The sequence below is a fragment of the Camelus dromedarius genome, chromosome 27 (genome assembly GCF_036321535.1).
Source record: "Camelus dromedarius isolate mCamDro1 chromosome 27, mCamDro1.pat, whole genome shotgun sequence".
Taxonomy (NCBI): domain Eukaryota; kingdom Metazoa; phylum Chordata; class Mammalia; order Artiodactyla; family Camelidae; genus Camelus; species Camelus dromedarius.
The window spans coordinates 23,399,898-23,405,550 of NC_087462.1; positions in this window are offsets into that span (position 1 = coordinate 23,399,898).

The window sequence follows — 5,653 nt, forward strand, 5'->3', positions numbered from 1 at the left end:
TCCTGTGTGTCATCTGGTGCACTTTTGCCTGCATACACCCAGGAGTGGAATTGTTGCACCGCAGGGTAGACGCATGTTTAGCTTGACTACATACTGCCAAGCGGTTTTCCAAAGGGGTCTACCAGCTTACATTCCCACCTGCCACATGGGAGCGTTCCAGCTGCTCCATATCGTTGTCAGCACCTGGTATTGTTGGCCTTTCTAATTTTGACCATTCTGGTGGCGCCCAGGAAGTTGAACCCAAGGATCTTCTCTTCCTATCAGGGCCCCTCTCACTCGGAGCACCTCTGACATCAGGTTTGACTTTGTCCAGCCTGGAATGGTCTCCAGTGTCAGTGCCCTGGACCCACAACACACAATCCAGCAAAGAAACATCACAGCCCATGGCTTTTGTGGCCAAGGAGGTTCTCACAGGAGAGGCGTCAGCTCTGGAGAGGCAGGCAAAGAACTCAAGCACTGCAATCGGGCAGCCAGGCTATGTGGTCTTGGTTAGTTGCTCTGTCCCTCAGGGTGAAACATTAGTACCTCCCTTAGAGGGTTATTGTGGGAATTAAAAGAATCGATACACAGGAAGCAATTACAGTGACTGACACGTGAGAGGTGCTGTGTAAATAATGACTACTGCTTGTATTACTGGCCTGGAGTAAGCTCTGGTTCTCCCCACGGAGGGGAGTCTACAGGCAGATGGCATCCGGCTCAGCCCCCTGTGTTAAGACTCAGTGATTTAGAGGGGAGGGTACAGCTCAAGTGGTAGAGCACGTGCTTAGCATGCACGAGGTCCTGGGTTCAATATCAGTACCTCTTCTTAAAAAAAAAACTTAATTACTTCCCACCCACCCCCAAAATAAAATAAAAGCCATATTTCCACCTACTTAGAAAAAAAATAAAAAGACTCAGTGATTTATGAAATACTAGAGACCTAATTCAATCTGATTGGGGTGGGGGTGAGGGGAGGAAACGTGTTGGCCGAAGGTGGATCTTCCCTGGGCTCCAGCAAGACAAGAAGTCGCCTTCCACTGCTACAGAGCCTCGGCCCACCCCAGGCTCCCCAGGCTTTGCAGTCAACGACACGAGGAGAGGATGAAATGGATTCGTGCGTGTAAAGCTCTTAGCCCAGAGCTGTATGCAAATCAAGTGCTGACATGTGACAGCCCCTCAGTGCCGACCGGAAACTCTGTCTGTACCCATATAGCTGCCAGGAGGCATGTCGTGGAGGCCATTGGTCTAGGATCCTGGGTCCCTGGGCATTGGCCTGAGCCCTGCCACCAGCTTCATGGACCCGAGGCCTTGAAGTTTTCTGTGAAGTAGAAATTAGAAGAAGTCAAAGTCCCCAGCCAGAGTCCTGAAAAGGTAGTGATGGGCAGTTAGAGGCTCGTCCCAAAAATGGTAAAGAAGAAAGCCCTTCCCTCACAGGTGAGCCGTTCCAGCCCCTAACCAGGCCTCTGACAGGCAGTCCACGGTGTCAAATACAAAAGGAAAAACAATTTCTCCCTCTCACCATCTGTCCACCCAACAACCTCACCTGCCCTGCCCTGTGCCAAGCCCGCACCACAGAGAGGGCAGAGCCGGCCCCGTGCCGGCTCTCCTGGGCTGGCTGCCCTCCACAAATGCTGTGTCAGCTGTCCCGGAGCCTCAAAACCTGTAAGAAACCTGACGGTTCTGTAAGTGGGTCAACTCCATAGCGCAGTGGCCCCACTGGCCACTAGGTGGAGGAAGCTCCTTTTCTGCAGGGCAAAGTCAGCCAGGCCCCGGCCCTTCCGGTTTGATTTCCTTGTTTGTTTTGGTGGGGGAAGGTAATTAGGTTTATTTATTTGTTTTTAATGGAGGTACTGCGGATTGAACCCAGGACCTCACGCATGCTAGGCATGCACTCTACCACTGGGATATACCCTACCCCCTGTTTGATTTAATGCCAAAGAGAATAGGCTGACTTTTCCTAAGCCTCTGTATTTCATATTTCATTTAGCCCTCAAAAGAACTTGAAAAGGCTCAGTTTCACAGGAGAAACTCAGAGGCAAAATCTTGCAAAGCTTACACAACTAAACATAGCCATAAAGAGATATGACCCCATGCTCTCAAGTCTTCGCTTACCTCACCAGGCATCCCTCTGGGGGACAACTCTGAAGGCTGAAATTTAGTCACCTGCCTGGGAGCACACCTGGTGTCCAGACTGCTCATCAGCCTTTCTTTTACTCTCTTCCCTTGGGTAATATCTCTGTTCCATTTTTAGACCCTGTGGCTCAGAGAGACTGACCCCGCTCCCTGGTTCCAGGAGTGACCCTGTGGCCCAGATAAGGGCAATCAGAATCATAAGTCTGGAGCTGTTAGTAGCCGTCTTTGCCCACACATAAGGACAGCTCCAGCTTCCCTTATCAACCTGGAGATCTCTCTTCATCCTGAGAAAGTCGCTGACCCCAAGGCTGAGTTGGCCGCCCTCCTGTGCTCCCAGGTGCCCTGAGCCCCCTCTGGCATTACTCTTTATATTCTGTGTAATGATCTGTTGAATTCCCTGTCTCCTCTTTAGACTAGAAACTCTTTGAGGGCAGGGACTGGATCTTCTTCATCACCCTAGTCCCTGGTGCTCAGTGTAGGACTGTGATTGTCTTAATGACTGCTTGGTGATTGAGCGCATTGATAGATAAGTGAATAAAAGTGGGTATGGGCTGGTAGGGACCATTGCTGGGAATTTACACAAAGGCTCCTTAAAGGAGCTGGGCCTCAAGTGGTTACCAAGATCAAAGGAACCAGGTTCTGGGTGGGGAGAGAGCAAAGGGACATAGAAGAGGTCGGTTGCGGGTTAAGGGGTATAGTAGATTGTTTCAACAATGGCCTCGCCTGATTCTTTGCCTCCCTGGGTCTGTGCCTTTTTGCAATGTGACTTGGTCACTCTAGGCATCCAGATGGGGCGTCCACTTCCCAACCCCCTGAATCTGGGCTGGACTCGAGATTTGTTTCGATCAGAGAATGCAGTAATGTGACACTGCGCAACTTTCAAGGCTAGGACTTCAGCTCTGAAGCTTCCACTCCTGCCCCCATGAAAAGAAATCTGGGCTAGATCGCACGGAACTGAGAGACCACATGGAGGGAGAAGCCAGCAGCCAGCTCCGTAAATATGAAGGAGACCATCTTAGACCCTCCGGTTTAGGTGGAGCCACCGCATGGGTGATCTCAGCAAGTACCAGCAGAAGAACTGCCAAGCTGAGCCCAGGTGATCCACAGAATCACGAGGAATATTAATGCTTTAAATCACTAAGTTTGAGAATGGTTCATTGTGCAGTAAAGAATCACAGAATCACCAAGTTGAGTAACCATACCCTCTTCTGGCCTCCTGGTGTCTATTTACCTTTCTTCCTACCATAGGATTTTCCTGGAGGAGCCCCACCCTCAGTACATGTGTCAGGGACCTCTACCCTACAGGCTTCAGCTAGAAATTTGGGGAAGGAATCGCTAAATGGGAGGGTCTTGAGCCCAGAGCCATTGCTAGCTTTCTTTGTCCCCTCTTGGGGTCATTTGCTGGAGAATCGAGCCCTAGAGAAGAAAGCAGAAAAGGGAATGAGACATGACCCAGCTCTTCCTGAAGACTATCCGCCCTTGGTCTTTAAAATGCAAAAGCCCATCAATTCACTATTTTGCTTAAGCCCATTTGGAGTTGGGATATCTGTTACTTGCACCTGAATGAGAATGTTCCCTGAGGGCCAGGAAGTTTGATAGAGGCTGAGCAGTTCCTGGCAGAGGGATGACAGAGTAGGAGAGAGATCCCTGGAGCGTGGGGGAAAGGGAATTTGTTTTTCCTCAGTGCCTACAGTGTGCCAGGACCTTGGAATGAGACACATCTCTGTCCTAGAGGACTTCATGGGGACAAATGACTCATTACAATTGTCATCCAGCACTGGGAAGGAAGATGCCAGCCAGGACATATAATAGGAGGACTGAGGCTAGGCTGGGGGTGGGGCAGGAAAGTCTCCCTGAGGAATTGACATCCAAGCTGAGACTTGACGCTTGAGTAGGAATTAGGCTGCGGGTGAAGAGGGAAGGGGAGGTGATGTTCCAGGCTGAGGGAGCAGCACGTGCCAGGCCCCGAGGCAAGAAGATGCTTGGCACCTTGAAGGAGGGAGAGTGTGTCACCCCAGATAAGCAGGGAGACTGGCAGGAGCCAGGTCCCTCCAGATTTTCAGCTGAAAGGAACAGGAAAAAACTCTAGCTAGTTTAATTTCACAAAACTGCCAAGAGCACTAAAGAACTGGGCTTGGACTACATAACCAGCATCCTGCCCATATCACATCGCAGAACAGGCCCAGAAAGGACACCATTGTCCCCACCAACACTAAGCACTGGACACTGCTGCCTGAGCCACTAGCCCAGCCGGCCCGGACACTGGACAAGATTTCACTGCCTTGTGCCCAGGAGCTCAGTCTTGTCACCACAGCCCCCAGCAGGGAGCATTCCTCCTGGGTCTCTGGAGCGGATGGCATGAAATGGCAGAACTTAGGTCACAGCTGGAAGACAAAACTAGGGAACAGCTTTTCAGCTTCTATCATAAGAGGTGAATGAACTCTGCCACAGAAAGTGGGGTGTTTCGCAAACCTTAGGAAAGGGTTCAGATGGCAAACACCAGTGTAAGATCTGGTCTTACGGTGGTTCTAAAATACATCTATGCATTTTTTTTTATATAGTCCTTTCTTCAAGAAGTCAAGGAGGGAGAGTATAGCTCAAGTGGTAGAGCGCATGCTTAGCATGCATGAGGTCCTGGGTTCAATCCCCAGTACCTCCTCTAAAAATAAATAAACCTAATTACTTCCCCTTCCTCTCCAGAATAAAATAATTAAATAACATAATAAGAAATAAATTAAATATTTTTTTTAAAAGTCAAGTTTAATTTTCTCTCCCCCTACCGTACTCTCCACCCTGTCTGGGCTGTAATTAGTGACTCACTTCTGACAATTAGAATAAGGTAGAAGGGGAAAGGGTAGAGCTCAAGTTGCTAAGCGCATGCTTAGCATTAACAAAGTCCTGGGTTCAATCCTCAGTACCCCCTCTAAAAATAAATAAATAAACCTAATTACTTCCCCCACAAAAAAAAAAAAAAAAAAATCTAGTGTAAGGTAGAAATGATGGAGTGTGACTCTGAGAGTAAATCATAAAAGACATGTAGTCAGTCTTTCTTGGATCAGCAGCTCTGAAGAAAACCACCTGACATGTCCTGAAGATACTCAAACAGCCCCGTGGAAAGGCTCAGGTGGAGAGAGGTGGAGGTCTCCTGCCAACAGCCAGCCAAGTGTTTGTTATTTTAAGCCACTAAAATTTGGGGTAATTTGTTATGCAGTAATAGATAACCAGTACAGGTCTTTATTCTAAAAACAATGGGAAGTTATTGAAAGATTTTAAACAAATAAGAGTAATGACATGCTGAATTTGCTAACAGATGAGTAGTCTGGCCCAAGAGGATGGTGGAAACCGAGGAAGGAGGAGCAATTTCTCCTGGGGAGGATATTTATTAGGAGCCTTTTATTTATAAAGAGTTTTTTTTTAAGTCAAATTAACTTAAGAAAAAAAGTATTTGGCTCACAGAAATGAAATGTTCAAAGAGGTAATTGACTTCAGGTATGGCTCAATCCAGGCTCCATCTCTTAGCCCTCTTGTTTCCTGTGTTTCC